This window comes from Salvelinus sp. IW2-2015, linkage group LG17 (genome assembly GCF_002910315.2).
Source record: "Salvelinus sp. IW2-2015 linkage group LG17, ASM291031v2, whole genome shotgun sequence".
In the NCBI taxonomy this organism is placed as follows: domain Eukaryota; kingdom Metazoa; phylum Chordata; class Actinopteri; order Salmoniformes; family Salmonidae; genus Salvelinus; species Salvelinus sp. IW2-2015.
Window position 1 is genome coordinate 2,135,968 of NC_036857.1, and position 18,400 is coordinate 2,154,367.

General features: G+C 45.9%; 1 pseudogene; it reads left to right on the forward strand.

Annotated features, from left to right (window-relative positions):
- The window catches only part of LOC111976834 (inositol 1,4,5-trisphosphate-gated calcium channel ITPR3-like), a 63,884-nt pseudogene that overhangs the window by 23,918 nt on the left and 21,566 nt on the right, over positions 1-18,400 (forward strand).

Sequence of the window (18,400 nt, forward strand, 5' to 3'; positions counted from 1 at the left end):
AGGAAGTTATAAAAAGAAAAACTTAAAAACATAATTTTTGTTCTCAGTGTAATAAAACCTCACAGGAAAACGTTCAAGGGACCAGAGTAAAATGTTCTCAGAACCTCCCTGCAACCTAAAAATAAACATTCCAGAACAGGCATTTGGTCCGTCAGGCTGACCCCCAGTCTTAATGGAGGAGATTACCAGGTAGTTTGGTCCGTCAGGCTGACCCCCAGTCTTCATAGAGGAGATTACTGAGGGATGATGACATTTTGGCAATGTGAATTTAAGAATTCCAGAGTACGGTACCTCTGTATCTGATAGAGAATTGACTATGTGAGGTGTGGCAGTGGGGAGGGTGAAGGTTATCCCAGTGTCTTGTGTTATATAGATAGATTTCAGAATGAACCTGGAACAATCCATTGAAGGGTTTAGGTAAACTGTCTGGGAGGTATAAGTATTTGTAGATAAAAGTGCATAATTGGTGTACATTAATGTCGTAAATAGACAACATATTGAGTTTCTTAAACAAAAACGTTCTTGGTTTGAACTTGAACATATTTTAGAGTTTTGTTAATTTCATACCTGGGCTACAATTGATGGTTATGATCAGACATCTCCAACCCCTTTTTTCATCACTGAAGGCCCAATGAAGAAGAGATATTAAATCATTCCTAGGAAAATGTACAGTACAGTGTCAATATCTTATGAGAAATGTATTTATTGACTGAGGTCTAGGTGCCAGGATTTCCACTGAACATGTGCCTGGTCAATATTGACTCTTATTGCAACACAAAGAGAGAGAGAGGGCTGTGCTCGTGTCTTTTCCTACTACCACTGACTTTGCTGATTTTAACTACTTCATTGAGGAAAAATGTACTTACTATGATATGTGGTTGTCCCACCTAGCTATCTGAAAGATTAATATACTTACATGACAGTGATATGTGTGTCCACCCAGCTATCTGAGATGAATATACTTACAATGACAGTGATATGTGGTTTGCTCACCCAGCTATCTGAAGATGAATAACTTACAATGACAGTGTATGTGGTTGTCCACCAGCTATCTGAAGATGAATAACTTACAATGACAGTGATATGTGGTTGTCCCACCCAGCTATCTGAAGATGAAATACTTACAATGACAGTGATATGTGGTTGTCCACCCAGCTATCTGAAAGATGAATAACTTACAATGACAGTGATATGTGGTTGTCTCACCCAGCTATCTGAAGATGAATAACTTAAAATGAGTGATATGTGGTTGTCTCACCCAGCTATCTGAAGATGAATACACTTACAATGCAGTGATATGTGGTTGTCCCACCCAGCTATCTGAAGATGAAAACATTACATGACAGTGATATGTGGTTGTCTCACCCAGCTTCCTGAAGATGAATACACTTACATGTGACAGTGATATGTGGTTGTCCCACCCAGCTATCTGAAGAATGACTACACTAACTAACTGTAAGTCGCTCTGGATGAGATCTGAATGTAATGGACTTACAGAATGGTGGGACACACAGTGAAGAGTCAATGTTAAAAGCCCTCGCTGATCTGGGCAGACATTATAGGTGTGATTCAACTGTGATTCAACTGTGTAGTGTAGATGTCCTTCTGATTCAGACGGACTGAGGGGGGAGAGGTAGGGGAGGGTTGAAGACCAAAGGGGGAGTCTGTTTCTCTCTCTCTGGAGATCACTAGCTGTAATCTGTTAATGGCTGTGCAGCGAGTGCACACAGCACACCTTGGGGTTATCACAATGACAAGCATACAATGCAGTACAATAATAAATAAAAAAACTGCTGAGTCACTTTATCTTCCAGGAAGTAAGGTCTAATTTAGCTTTGAGGATTTATTGATGTTCTTCTAAGGTTTGGACACACCCTCACCCTTCCTCAGGTTTCCCCCAGTCCTTTATTCTCCTTAGGGTTGTAAAATTCCGTGAACTTTCAATAAATTCCCTGGTTTCCTGAAATCCCAGTTGGAGGATTCCCGGAATCGGGAGGGAATAAGCAGGAAATCCATAATCCTCCAACCAGGATTTCTGGAAACCAGGGAATTTATTGAAAGTTCCCTGCTTATTCCCTCCTAATTCTCCTTTTAATCTCTTTTAACCATAATTCCCTGCCTATTACCTCCTAATTCTCCTTTTAATCTCTTTTAACCAAAATTCCCTGCTTATTCCCTCTTAATTCTCCTTTTAATCTCTTTTAACCAAAATTCCCTGCTTATTCCCTCCTAATTCTCCTTTTAATCTCTCTTAACCAAAATTCCCTGCTTATTCCCTCCTAATTCTCCTTTTAATCTCTTTTAACCATAATAAGCTTCAGTGAGGACAGGTGTGCTACTTTCGCTTCATTATCTTCATTATCTTCAGAGACAACATAGTCTCTGAAGGACAACATCTGGGGGAATCCTGTCTGTTGATGCATGGTTTTAGTACTATTCATCTTGGTCTTCCAACCATGCTTTCTTAAGTGGTTCTCCTTCCTGGTTGGCTGATTCCCATTCTTGATAGGATAGTGGTGCATTCTATCCATGTCAACCTACCATCATAACAGCACATTATCACAGACKTGATATGAAAGTGAGTGATTTTTGGAGGTTTTAACAGTGGCCTGTCTTTTTGTGTGTTACGTATCKTGGCTTGACAGCTGCTGCATATGAAGAGTAACAAGTTCCTGACTGTGAATAAGCGTCTGCCTGCCCTACTGGAGAAGAATGCCATGCGGGTCACCCTGGACGGGACGGGGAATGAGGGCTCCTGGCTGTTCATCCAGCCCTTCTGGAAGCTAAGGGCCAACGGAGACAATGTAACTCAACTAACTCCTATTACAGTACAGACTCAAATGACATTAATACACACTAACCTAAATGTTAGCTTCACCAAGAAAAGTACCATAACCACTATCTAGAAGGATACTGCCAATTACAGCATTGGCTTGTTTTTWTACTGTGATGAGTACAGAGTACAGACATCAGTCGGAATGATCAGTCATCCAAGGTACATAACCAGTCTGGTCATGTGTTGTTCTGCAGGTAGTGGTGGGAGACAAGGTGATCCTGAACCCAGTGAATGCAGGCCAGCCTCTACACGCCAGCAACTATGAGCTCTCCGACCACACTGGATGCAAAGAGGTAATGGAGAGTTCTGTCGTCATTACCACATTGTCTGATTCATCCGTGGCAAACTCTCTGGAAGAGTGAAGCTTCTTCCTGTCACACACACCCACCCACCGAACACGCACGCACGCACGCACGCACGCACGCACGCACGCACGCACGCACACACACACACACACACACAAACGCATGCAAAACAGTTGTTACTGACGGCAATGATGAATAGCTGTAATGTTAATCTCTCGTGAAACAGATCTACTGGTTTTGAGATTTTAGCTCTGGGTTATCCAGATGAGTCTACTGTAGACGCAACAGGGGTGCCATGCTGAAGCTGTGTGTGTGTGTCTCCCTCTGCAGGTGAACTCTGTGAACTGCAACACTAGCTGGAAGATCAACCTGTTCATGATGTTCAGTGACCATAAGGATGAGGTCTTGAAAGGAGTAAGTCTCCTGTAACGTCCTTGATGTACACTATCTGTCAAACTTCTATCACTGTGATCGATTTCTTCTTCACTTTCACAGCCTAACACCAATAATAGCATGAGAACCTCCAGCTTTAGATGAATGCAGCCCTTTGRTGGTGTGTCCTGTCAGGGGGATGTAGTGCGGCTGTTCCATGCGGAGCAGGAGAAGTTCCTGACCTGTGACGAGTACAAGGTCAAGCTYCACGTYTTCCTCCGTACCACCCTGCGCCAGTCTGCTACCTCTGCCACCAGCTCCAATGCCCTGTGGGAAGTGGAGGTTGGTACACATGTAACGGATGTGAAATGGCTAGCTAGTTAGCGGGTACGCGCTAGTAGCATTTCAATCAGTTACGTCACTTGCTCTGAAACCTAGATGTAGMGMTGCCCCTTGCTCTGCAAGGGCCGCGGCTTTTGTGGAGCGATGGGTAACGACGCTTCGTGGGTGTCAGTTGTTGATGTGTGCAGAAGGTCCCTGGTTCGCGCCCGTGTCGGGGCGAGGGGACGGTTTAAAGTTATACTGTTACACACACACACAATATGCTCTGTTGTACCGTAGKTAAATGGTTTAAGGAATGACTGAAGTTTGTTTTGATGGTGTGATTTTTTTCCCCCCAAGGTGGTGCATCATGATCCGTGTCGAGGAGGAGCCGGACACTGGAACACTCTCTATCGGTTTAAACACCTTGCCACYGGGAGTTACCTGGCAGCTGAGGTAACACACCGCTGCACTACTGGTTATTGYACCACGGCTTTTAGTCACCACGTTGTGGTCATTATAGTGAAGTTGTTCATTATATTGATGTGTTGATGTATTGATGTTGGGTCGTTTTACTTCATTGAGCACGATGTGTTGTTATCGTTGCTTTAGGAAAATCCGGGTTACAAAGGTGACGGTGTTGAAATCCAGACGTTGTTGATTGAAGATACGGTACGCATACTATATTATTTGACTGTCTAGGGTTACTCATGCCGGTGTGATGCTGACAGTCAGTGGTACTGTGTTAAACCCTGACCCTTGACCCCTGCCCTCTAGCAGGACAGTAGAAGAAAACTGAAGATTTTGGGTGAGAGGATCAAGTACAAGCTGTCGGCTATGCCACATGGGAATGACATTGCCTCTTTGTTTGAGCTAGACCCCACAACTCTGCAGAAAACAGACTCCTTTGTGCCAAGGTAGTGTACTGCATCGACTCTGCACAGACTGTACCATACAGTAAAGACTTACAGTATGTTTCACTGGCTCTCTATTGTAAACTTTCTTCCTCTCAGGAATTCGTATGTGCGCCTCATACACCTATGCACCAACACGTGGATCCAGAGCACCAACGTGCCCATAGATATAGATGAGGAGAGACCTATTAGACTCATGGTAAGTACAGGCTGTTGTACATGCACTGTCACTTGACACTGACTTCCTYTCAGAAACAGACAGTCTTTCTGTTCCATCTCCCTCTCTTAGCTGGGCACCTGTCCTACCAAAGAGGATAAGGAGGCCTTTGCCATCGTGTCAGTGCCAGTGATGGAGATCCGGGACCTGGACTTTGCCAACGATGCCAGTTTCATGTTGAGCACCGTAGTGGACAGGTTTAACGAGGGATTTATCAGCCCCAATGACAGAAGGTAAAGTGTCTGCAGAAAAGGCTTAAAAATATATCCATGAAATCAAACCATTTTTATGACAGAAAGCTTTTGGTCTGTTTCCTCTCCGTTCTACTTGATTGAAGTCAGCATTTTAAGAGCTGCACTGTAGCAGTCAATAGGGTTAGTTCCCTGGRCAGACCAGTAACAGCTGTGTGTGTGTCCTTTTCCTTGACACTGCAGGTTTGCCATTAAGCTGCTAGAGGACCTGGTGTTCTTTGTGGTGGACACGCCCAACAGCGGTCAGGTTGTGCTAGATGTGGTGATGACCAAGGTCAACCGAGAGAGACAGAAACTCATGAGGGAACAAAACATCCTCAAACAGGTCAGAAGAACCATTTTAAACAAGCCTAGTGTAATGACGCCTGCCTAAACATCAGATTGATGATCACATATAGGTTTATCTTTTCTTGTCATAATTATATCCATATTGTCACATGTTACCTTGAATATTTCTCTATTCTTTTGTCCTGCCACAGATCTTTGGGATCCTGAAGGCCCCGTTCAAGGATAAAGGGGCAGAAGGCCCATTGCTGCGATTGGAGGAGCTGTCAGACCAGAAGAATTCCCCCTACCAGTACATGTTTCGCCTCTGTTACCGGGTGCTGCGACATTCACAGCAGGACTACCGCAAGAACCAGGTACTGTACACCAGATTGACTCACATTCTGTAACAGGGTAGATTACTTTTCCTGGCCCAAGATAAAATGATTGATCCCTGGGCCTCCTTTGCTGCTAAAGGCTAAAGCTAAATGCTGAAGCTAAATGTAGAGCAACAGGCCACTTGGATGATACACAAAGTGGCTGACAGCACAAAAAATCCCCACTCTTGCCCCTCTCCCCCCACCCCTCCCTAAGGAGCACATAGCCAAGCAGTTTGGGTTGATGCAGTCTCAGATTGGCTATGACATCCTAGCTGAGGACACCATCACTGCCCTGCTACACAACAACCGCAAGCTGCTGGAGAAACACATCACTAAGAAGGAGGTGGAGACCTTCGTTAGCCTGGTCCGCAAGAACAGGGAACCCAGGTGAGGAGAGAGACCCCCCCCCCCCCAACTAATATTCAAATAATATTTCTGTTCATTCAAAACCTTTGTGGTGTAACTTAAACATGGGCCTGTTTCCCCTCAGGTTTCTGGACTACCTGTCAGATCTTTGTGTGTCCAATAACGTGGCCATTTCTGTAACTCAGGAGTTGATCTGTAAGTGTGTGCTGGATCCCAGGAACCAAGACATTCTCATCAAGACTGAGTAAGTGGTGCTCTTCTTTACTGTGTATATTCCTACACACACAAACACACAGTTGACATGCAATGGCCTGTCTCTCTGTGTGTGTGTGTGTGTTTTCTTCTGGGTTGAGTGTTCATGATTTAATGTTTTTGCCCATGCAGACGGCGCGTGCCCAAAGAGATGCCCCATGCCACTGAATACATGGGCATGGAAGAGTATTCTGACGATGATGAGGTGTGGCTAGTCTGGACTGACAAGACCAATGAGAAGCAAGAGAAGGGCATCAGACAGCTAGCCCAGGAGGCCAGACAGGGGAACGCTCATGACGAGAACGTGCTCAGATACTATAGGTAGATGGATTTATTTCTTTTGTATTTTTATTTTATTTAACCTTTATTTATCCTGAAGGAGACTACTTATCTAACATCAGTGGGTGCAACTTTGGTTTTAGAAGTGGGGGGATAACTTGGCGGGGGGGAAGTGGGGTGATAACTTGGCGGGGGGGCCTGGGTGGCCTCCCATTTTTGCGGGGCATCTAAAGCTTATTTCCTGCATTTTTACACAATCTAATATGACCCATGACCCTTCTAGCCATCTCTATTTAGAACAACAAAAAGTKAGCAAAAATGCCCACAGTCATCAAGCTGGGTAAGAGATAGTTATTAAATATGTTTAAGTGATTGCTAAGACTGAACTAGATCAATAATCAATATTGTGTTGCACCTTTAACCAATAGCCTAACAAATGAACAGCTCTTACAAATAAAGTACAAAGACATCCTATATATCTGTCACGTGTGCGCCCTCTCCGGCCTCTAGGTCACCAGGCTGCTCATTATGACTCACACCCGTCACCATCGTTACGCACGTCAGCGCATAAACACACTCACCTGGACACCATCARGTCCTTGATTACCTGCCCTTTATATATGTCACTCCCTTTGGTTCCTTCCTTCCCCAGGCGTCATTGTTTCTGTTCCTGGGTCATGTCTGTGCGTTGTTTGTGTTACGTGTTTGTTTCATTTATTTATTAAATCACTCACTCCCTGAACTTGCATCCCGACTCTCAGCGCACATRGTTACAATATCAAATTTCAGCCAGAACGCCTAGCCAGCCCTCTCAAGGGAAAGTTTGGGGAAACAAAAGTTTAATACAAACACTCATACATCTCCACATTAACACACAGAAACAGTCCATCCTCCATATCATAGGCCTAATAATACTGTAGAACTATAGCTGGGTCACCCCGTCCTGCCACTAGGGGTCCACGGCCCTGTAGCACCCCAACACACCCCACTCAGCTATAGGATCTTAGTGAAACATTCAGTATTGGTTTCAGGTGTGTTAGGCCAAGGCCAGAGTGAAAACCAACAGTACAGCAGAGCCCCAGGGGCAGGACTGAGCAGCCCAGCAGCTAGGGATTGCCTAAATAGGTATCTCCTCTGACATGGGCATGTTTTCAATACAGACTTATTTTGTCGTACAGTATTCTACATAAGGGTTTTAGACCTTATGAAAGTTGCCCAGTATACCCTTAATCTTGTAATAAATCTAGTGATACATAACTTGACATTTCTTCCATCCATTGTTGGAGMATAACCAACCTTCCAATTAATGGCAATGCATTTCTTAGCTGCCATAAATTCTAGGTTACATAGTTTCTTCTGATAACAGTCTACAGTATCAACATTCCAAGCAAAGAAAAACAGAGTGAAGGGAGAATCTGTAGACCTGCTGAGATAAAATAACATACTCTTTGCCAGAATTTAGCCTTCACAAGAACATAACATATGCAAATATGTCCCCCTTTGTGTTTTACACCTCCAGCAGAATGACATTTCTCAGTGCCTGATATTCACGTTCGCTGGCATATAGTACGTTCTCTGGATGGTCTTAAACTGCAGTCATTTATGTCTGAGATTATATGAACATGACGGGGCATTCAAACACATCTGTATCCATTCATCATCATCAATAGTGTCTCCCAGGTCTTCCTTACATTTTCGTTTTACATGTTTTGTCTCATTGCGAAAAGCCTTGCAACCCTTGATACAGTTTGGAAATCAACTTTAGAGGTTTGTCAGACTGCCTTAAAATAGTTTCAATAAACTGTGTCTGCAAAAGTTCACCTCAGCGCCGTCACAGACTGGTCTTCCCTAACTGCCTGACCCTGATGAGACCCCTGTTCACCATCTGATCCTGCTCAGATGAGGCATGACAAAGAATTACCTTGGTGTACATTTATACATTATATTATCCAAGAATAAAAATGGTTAAATAATTGAAATGACCATTATTCCCTGATCCCAGACTGTACCCATCAACTCAAGATGGAACTTTGTATCCATTCACTGATTGTTATAATATATACAGCAAAATTCACCTGAGCTCCGTAGACTGGTCTTCCCTGGCTATGACACCTGTCACTATCTGATCCTGCTAAGACATGATGAGCATAGTGTTGTGTACTAACTGTGCACCATGACAGGGAAGCTTGTAGAGCTGTCAGTGTGAAACGTAGTGAATTAATTAGGGAAGCTGACAGATCAATAAAGTTACATTGCTATACTGACTAATAAAAACTCATATTGCGCTGAAAAAAAAKCAAATAGAATATCGGATGTCAATCGTTTGGCCATCTGGTTTCATTGTTTGATTCAGGTCTAGTGTGATTGAGACAAAAATATTAGCTAAAGTTAGTGAGCTTGCTAGCGTTAGCCAACTTTTGGCTAGCTCTAGCTAATGGTACATCATCAAATTTACTTCTGTTGAAATGGGACAAAACAAAGGCTACAAAACATTTCCATACACACAAAAGCTGTTAGATACTGCTACCTGACAGATAGGTAGAGGCTAGCTAGAGCTGAACTGGCTGTGGTAGCTAAGTAGTTCATTCACTTCAGTCGAGAGGGAATGAAACATTAGCGAACGTAACATGTCAGTTACACTACTAGCTCAGCACTGGGAATAAATACTTGTTCCCCCCTGTCAAACAGCAGTTACCTTGCCAGCTAGATCAGTCAGCTAAAGAGTTGCCAGTTTCTGCTCTGCTTGCTTTTACAACTCATTGAAAGAGCGTAACAGACAGCAGCTGCCGCTGTTCATCTCTCCCATGCTGGTCCTATACACCAGCTTTCAGAAGCTTTGCCTACCTGACCTCTCTGAGGCAGCCGCATGGTCCTAAAGCACACCGTTGCCATGTTTTGTATCACAGTGCAATGATAAAACTAGGGGGAGGACAAACATGCAATTTCATAATGCGGGGGGGGGGGGGGTCACGTCCCCCCTGTCCACAGTGAAAGTTGCACCCCTTCCATTATGTCTCGATATGGGAATGTACTGTTACTAAAGGTAATGTGAACAGGAAATTGTACTAATCTGAAGTATTTCAACCCTGGGACCTACTTTGATGAAGTCTTGTGTATGCTTCATTGTCAAACCTTCCCCTTTGTCCCTGCAGGTARCAGCTGAAGCTGTATGCGCGGATATGTCTGGACCGCCAGTACCTGGCCATAGGTGAGATCTCTAAGCAGCTGGATGTGGAACTCATCTTCCTGTGTATGATGGACGAGACGCTGCCCTTTGACCTCAGAGCCTCCTTCTGCAGACTCATGCTGCACACGCACGTGGACCGAGACCCCCAGGAGCTGGTGACCCCTGTCAAGTTTGCACGTCTGTGGACAGAGATCCCAACCTCCATCACAATTAAAGAGTAAGACTTCAAGCATTTTTCCCAGAACATTGCATTGTGCACATTGAGGTACAGTTTAACTCAGGCTGTGTATTTCTATATTTCTTTATCTCTTCCCTTGCTTAGTTATGATTCCAACATGGATGACTTGCGGGACAATAAGAAGAACAAGTTTGCCAACACCATGGTGTTCATGGAGGAGTACCTCAACAATGTCCTCAATGACGACCTGCCTTTCGCTGACGAGGAGAAGAACAAACTCACCTATGAGGTGTCAATTCCCTCCTCATTCCTATTCCCATTTAACAATACTGTGAATACCTCAAAAACACCTACAGTGGGGAGAACAAGTATTTGATATACTGCCGATCTTGCAGGTTTTCCTACTTACAAAGCATGTAGAGGTCTGTAATTTTTATCATAAGTACACTTCAACTGTGAGAGATGGAATCTAAAACAAAAATCCAGAAAATCACATTGTATGATTTTTAAGTAATTAATTAGCATTTTATTGCATGACATAAGTATTTGATCACCTACCAACCAGTAAGAATTCTGGCTCTCACAGACCTGTTAGTTTTTCTTTAAGAAGCCCTCCTGTTCTCCACTCATTACCTGTATTAACTGCACCTGTTTGAACTCGTTAACTGTATAAAAGACACCTGTTCCACACACTAATAAACAGACTCCAACCTCTCCACAATGGCCAACCAGAAGAGCTGTGTAAGGAACATCAGGGATAAAATTGTAGATCTGCACAAGGCTGGATGGGCTACAGGACAATAGGCAAGCAGCTTGGTGAGAAGGCAACAACTGTTGGCGCAATTATTAGAAAATGGAAGAAGTTCAAGATGACGGTCAATCACCCTCGGTCGGGCTCCATGCAAGATCTCGCCTCGTGGGGCATCAATGATCATGAGGAGGTGAGGGATCAGCCCAGAACTACACGGCAGGACCTGGTCAATGACCTGAAGAGAGCTGGGACCACAGTCTCAAAGAAAACCATTAGTAACACACTACGCCGTCATGGATTAAAATCCTGCAGCGCACGCAAGGTCCCCCTGCTCAAGCAGCGCATGTCCAGGCCCCTCTGAAGTTTGCCAATGACCATCTGGATGATTCAGAGGAGGAATGGGAGAAGGTCATTGGTCCTGATGAGACAAAAATAGAGCTTTTTGGTCTAAACACCACTCGCCGTGTTTGGAGAGAAAGAAGGATGAAGTACAACCCCAAGAAACATCCCAACCGTGAAGCATGGAGGTGGAAACATCATTCTTTGGGGATGCTTTTCTGCAAAGGGGACAGGACGACTGCACCGTATTGAGGGAAGGATGGATGGGGCCATGTATCGCGAGATCTTGGCCAACAACCTCCTTCCCTCAGTAAGAGCATTGAAGATGGGTCGTGGCTGGGTCTTCCAGCATGACAACGACCCGAAACACACAGCCAGGGCAACTAAGGAGTGTCTCCGTAAGAAGCATCTCAAGGTCCTGGAGTGGCCTAGCCAGTCTCCAGACCTGAACACAATAGAACATCTTTGGAGGGAGCTGAAAGTCCGTATTGCCCAGCGACAGCCCCGAAACCTGAAGGATCTGGAGAAGGTCTGTATGGAGGAGTGGGCCAAAATCCCTGCTGCAGTGTGTGCAAACCTGGTCAAGAACTACAGGAAATGTATGATCTCTGTAATTGCAAACAAAGGTTTCTGTACCAAATATTAAGTTCTACTTTTCTGATGTATCAAATTCTTATGTCATGCAATAAAATGCAAATTAATTACTTAAAAATCATACAATGATTTGTTTTAGATTCCATCTCTCACAGTTGAAGTGTACCTWTGATAAAAATTACAGACCTCTACATGCTTTGTAAGTAGGAAAACCTGCAAAATCGGCAGTGTCTCAAATACTTGTTCTCCCCACTGTATATTTGGTAATGGGACAAGCACTCTCTGGCTCGCGACCACTTTAGAATGATAACTGCTAGAATGATAACTGCTAGAATGTTCTGTCCCCTCAGGTGGTGAGCCTCGCCAGACACCTCATCTACTTCGGCTTTTACAGTTTCTTTGAGCTGCTGAGGTTGACACGCACTCTTCTGGGAATCATTGACTGTATTCCCAACCCTTCACTTCACCCAGTGCTCCAGGACGATGGCAGTGGTAAGAGGATAAGAAACACCTCTTCTCTGCATTCAACAGTATTAGGGGAGAGTTACCACACATTTTATGAAAAACAAATCGGTACAACTGACGTTCATATTCGGGTTTCCTCAATGCTTTTCACCATCTCCGTAATAATGAAGTAGTTTCAGGGTTCTTTACATCTCCCATTCTGTGTTTTAGGAAAGACCACGAAGCGTTCCATCCATGGCGTGGGTCAGATGATGTCCACCATGGTACTGAGCAGGAAACAGTCCATGTTTGGAGGTCCAGGGAGGAGTGTTTCCATTATAGAAGGACCGAACCGCAGCAAGGACAGCATCGGCAAACAGGACATCACCGTCATGGACACCAAGTTGAAAATACTGGAAATCCTGCAGGTTTGATAAACCTACTGGAAGCTACGACATCTTCTCATAGGGTTGTGTTTATGCTTGTAATGGAAAACAAGTCATAGCCTTTCATGTATCCCTTTTAATGCTAAGCGCTGTTCTTTCTCTTGTTGATCTTCAGTTTATCCTGAATGTCCGCCTGGACTACCGGCTCTCCTTCCTGCTGTCCGTCTTCAAGAAGGAGTTTGTTGATGTTTATCCCATGGCAGATGCCGATGCTACAACATCAATGGAGCAAGCAGGTAGTGCAGTAGCTATTTTAAGGGACCCATTGCTCTCTACTAACCAGGCCTTATACATTATTCCTCTTTGAACAGCTTCTCTCCACCTCAATAAGTCACATTCATAACTCTGTCTTTCAACAGCCACCATCAACCTGCAGCACATAGGAGATCAGGCAGAGGCCATGTTTGGTGTGGGGTAGGTTCACCACTGAAGTCCTTCTCCAGAACATGTGTTGTTGTTATAATAATAATAATATAAGTAATTTAGCAGATGCTTTTATTCAAAGCGACTTACGTTCATGCGTGCATACATTTTACATATGGGCAGTCCCGGGAACTGAAACCACGATCCTGGCATTGCAAGAGCCATGCTCTACCAACTGAGACACAGAGGAGCGCATGCTAACCCGTGACTGTGTCCTGTCAGGAAGGGGAACAGCATGCTAACCCGTGACTGTGTCCTGTCAGGAAGGGGAACAGCATGCTAACCCGAGAGAGAGGAAGGAAGGAAGAGGAGGGAAGGGACCGAAGAGAGAAAGATGAGAGAGAGAGGAAAGGACAGAGAGAAGGGAAAAAGGAGAGAACGAAGAGCAAAGGAAGATGAGAGGAGGAGAGAGGGAAATAGAGAGGAGAGATGGGAAAACAGAGAGAGGGAAGGGAGAGAAGAGGAAGAGAGAAAGGTGAGAGAGGGAAAGGGGAGAGAGATGGTCATTATACGTTGATGAGAATGATGATTAGAAAGTAAAGAACAACATGGCTGTAGTGAATTCAACTCACTCCTGGATTCAGGAAGATTGAGGTTCTATTATGAAGCAGCACCTGGATTCTCCAGGTTCCCATGCAGGAACTTCTGCATGACAGGTGACAGTGCAACCTGATACTCCCTTAGCATCTTGTGTCATGCATGCAAACCCAGGAAAAGTTGAGAGAGAAGGAGAGACAGAAGTCATGTTACTTTAGGTGGCTCAAAACAAACACCGGATGTATTTAGTAAGATTATGTTAGTATTGGACTATGTGTTTGGTTGTTCAGTGTGGGGGGCACCGTTCACGTACATCCCCACACTGATCGATACTGACCACCTGCAACAGGCACAGCAATCACTTACTGGGCTCCCAGGTTCTTCAGGAGTCCTTTCGCTGCTTCTTCCACAACCCCCGTGCTGCCACAATCTTATATCAGACGCTCCAATGATCTGGAGGAAACAGAATGTCTTCAGAAATACAGCCCACACACTACTCCCACGGGGACTACGGACATCCTAACTGAGTAGAAAACTACTCCACGGGGACTACGGAATGCTAACCTGGGTGACACTACTCCACGGGGACTACGGACATGCTAACCTGGGTGACAGCTACTCCACGGGGACTACGGGACATGCTAACCTGGACGTGAACACTACTCTCACGGGGACTACGGGAACATGCTAACCTGGTGTACACTACTCCACGGGACTACGGGACATGCTAACCTGGGTGACACTACTCCACGGGGGACATCTGCTAACCTGGGTAAGGACAACGTGACAGTTCCAATGGAAAAGATACACACCTCTCTGACTTTCTGGTAGTTCTCATGCTCTTATCCGAACTGCTCTTTCATTCAGGTCACATCCTCTAAGTCCATCTAAAAGGAATCAGAAGTGTTGTTAGCACGGTGTTATCCAACACTAAGTGCTGCTTAGCACTAGCTTGGTTAGTCCCTACACTAAAGTGTTAGCACGGGTGTTAGTCCCAACACTAAGTGCGGTTAGCACGGTGTTAGTCCCACACTAAGTGCTGTTAGAGCACGTGTAGTCCTACACCTTAAGTTGAGCACCAGTGTAGATCCAACACTAAGTGCGTGTTAGCACAGGTGTTAGTCCTACACTAAGTGCGTTTGTAGCACGGTGTTAGTCCCACACTAAGTGCTGTTAGCACGGTGTAAGTCCCATACACTAAAGTGTGTTAGCACGGTGTTAGTCCCTACACTAAGTGCTGTTAGCGACGGTGTTCAGTCCCGTACCACTAAGTGTGTTAGCACGGTGTTAGTCCCAACACTAAGTGCGTGTTAGCACGTGTTTGAGGTCCCATACACTAAGTGTGTTAGCACGTGTTAGTCCCACACTAAGTGCTGTTAGCTACGGTGTTAGTCCCAACACTAAGTCTGTTAGCACGGTGTTAGTCCCAACACAAGTGTTGTTAGCACGGTGTTAGTCCTAGCATTCACTAGGCTGTTAGCACGGTGTTAGTCCCAACACTAAGTTGCTGTTAGCACGGTGTTAGTCCTTACACTGAAGTGCTGTTAGCACAGTGTTATCCCAACACTAAGTGCTGTTAGCACGGTGGTAGTCCAACACTAAGTCTGTTAGCACGGGTGTTAGTCCCAAACACTAAGTGCTGTTAGCACGTGTTAGACCCAACACTAAGTGCTGTAGCACGGTGTTAGTCCCTACACTAAGTGTGTTAGCACGGTGTTAGTCCCAACACTAAGTGCTGTTAGCACGGTGTTAGTCCAACACTAAGTGCTGTTAGCACGATGTTAGTCCTACAATAATGGCGTTTTAGCACGGTGTAGTCACCTACAATAAGTGCTGTTAGCACGGTGTAGTCCAACACTAAGTGCTAGCACGGTGTAGCCCAACACTAAGTGCTGTTAGTACGGTGTTAGTTCCTACACTAAGTGCTAGTTAGCACGGTGTTAGTTCCCTACACTAAGTGCTGTTAGCACGTTTAGCCAACACTAAGTGCTGTTAGCCACGGTGTTTAGATGCCAACACTAAGTTGTTGTTAGCACGTGTGTTCAGTCCCTAGCATAAGTGCTGTTAGAACGAGATGTAGTCCTACACTGGTAACTAATAGAGTCTACAATCTAAAGCCTTACCTCTACATTTTCATTTTTGTCTTCTTGTTTCTTCCCCTTCCCCTCCTCAGAGACGCTCTTTCTTGTCCACCCAGAGCGTCAGACTTCTTCCACTGGTGCGGAGAAGGTCAAGGTCACTCTTTATCAGCTTGTAGTTATCAACATCCTGCCCGAGATCAGCAACTGGACTGAGGACACATGAGGAATTTCAGAGAGACCAGGAACAAAGATAGCAAGAATATATAGATACTGTATAAGAACGAGATGGCAATAGAGTACTTGCAGATACTGTACCAAGTTTATATTGGAGTGCAGGTCATATTGTTGTTTATTATTTGTTTGCCTTCAGTGTTTTCATCATTTTGAATTGATCTCCTTACCTGTTTAAAGTGTGCAGGACTCCTGTCTCTGGCTGAAGTGCTTGAAGAGCAGCTGGAGGGCCCAACACCAGTGGAGGGTAATCATGCATGGTGAGGTGGATCAACACCCTCAAGAACATTCGACCTCCTCATCATCCACCTCTAGTATGCTGTTCCCTTCCTGACAGAGAGGACACAGTCGGGTTAGTATGCTGTTCCCCTTCTGACACGGAGGACACAGTCACGGGTTGTCATGGCTGTTCCCTCCTGACAGAGGACACAGTCACGGGTTAGTATGCTGTTCCCCTTCCTGACAGGAACAGTCACGGGTTAGCATGCTGTTCCCTTCCTGACAGGACACAGTCACGCGGTTAGTATGCTGTTCCCCTTCCTGACAGGACAACAGTCACGGGTTAGTATGCTGTTTCCCTTCCTGACAGGACACAGTCACGGGTTAGTATGCTGTTCCCCTTCCTGACAGAAGGACACAGTCACGGGTTAGCATGCTGTCCGCCTTCCTGACAGGACACGTCACGGTTAGCATGCGTTCCCCTTCCTGACAGGACACAGTCACGGTTAGCATCTGTTCCCCTTCCTGACAGGAGGACACAGTCACGGGTTAGCATGCTGTTCCCCTTCCTGGACAGGAGGAACAGTCACGGGTTAGCATGCTGTTCGCCTTCCTGACAGGACACAGTCACGGGTTAGTATGCTGTTCCCGCTTCCTGACAGGACACAGTCACGGTTAGCATGCTGTTCCCCTTCCTGACAGGACACAGTCACGGGTTAGCATGCTGTTCCCCTTCCTGACAGGACACAGTCACGGGTTAGCATTGCTGTTCCCCTTCCTGAAGGACACAGTCACGGGTTTAGCATGCTGTTCCCCTTCCTACAGACGAGACACAGTCACAGGTTAGTATGCTGTTCCCCTTCTGACAGGACTACACGTCACGTGTTAGAATGCTGTTCCCCTTCCTGACAGGAGGACACCAGTCACGGGTTAGTATGCCTGTTCCCCTCCTGAACAGGGGGGAGGGACACCAGCAGTCACGGGTGTAGTATTGGCTGTTCCCGCTCCTGACAGGAGGGAACAGTCACGGTGTTAGTATGCTGTTCCCTTCCTACAGGAGGACACAGTCACGGTGTTAGCATGCTGTTCCCCTTCCTGGACAGTAGAGACACAGTCACGGGTTAGCATATGCTGTTCCCCTTCCTGACAGGACACAAAAGTCAAAGTTAGCATGCTGTTCCCCTTCCTGACAGGACACAGTCACGGGTTAGTATGCTGGTTCCCCTCCTGACAGAGGACACAGTCCGGGTTAGTTGCTGTTCCCCTTCCTGACAGGACACAGTCAGGGTTAGTTGCTGTTCCCCTTCCTGACAGACACAGTCACGGTTAGGCATGCTGTTCCCTTCCTGACAGACGAGGAAACACAGTCACGCGTTAGTATGCTGTTCCCCTTCCTGACAGGACACGCAGTCCGGGTTAGATGCTGTCCCTTCCTGACAGGACACAGTCATGGGTTAGCATTGCCTGTTTCCCCTTCCTGACAGGACCACAGTCACGGGTTAGTATGCTGTTCCTCTGCCTGAGAGCAAGACGGGTAGCATGCTTCCCCTTCCTAAGACACAGTCACGGGTTAGCATGCTGTCCCTCCTGACAGGAGGACACAGTCACGGTGTTAGTATGCTGTTCCCCTTCCTGACAGGACACAGTCACGGGTTAGCATTGCTGTTCCCCTTCCTGACAGGAGGACACAGTCACATGTAGCATGCTGTTCCCTTCCTGACAGGAGGACACAGTCACGGGTTAGTATCTGCTGTTCCCCTTCCTGACAGGAGACACAGTCACGGGTTAGTATGCTGTTCCCCTTCCTGACAGGACACTACAGTCACGGGTTAGTATGCTGTTCCCCTTCCTGACAGGAGGACACAGTCACGGTTTAGTCTGCTGTTCCCCTTCCTGACAGGAGGACACAGTCACGGGTTAGTATGCTGTCCCCTTCCTGACAGGAGGACACAGTCACGGGTTAGTATGCTGTTCCCCTTCCTGACAGGAGGACACAGTCACGGGTTAGTCTGCTGTTCCCCTTCCTGACAGGAGGAACGTCACGGTGTTAGTCATGCCTGTTCCTTTCCTCCTGACAGGACACAGTCACGGGTTAGTCATGCTGTTCCCCCTTCCTGGACCACGGTAGGTGACAAGGACAACAGTCGACGGGTTATTGTCCCTGAGACCCAGTCACGGTAGCTGCTTTCCCCTTCCTGACAGGACACAGTCAC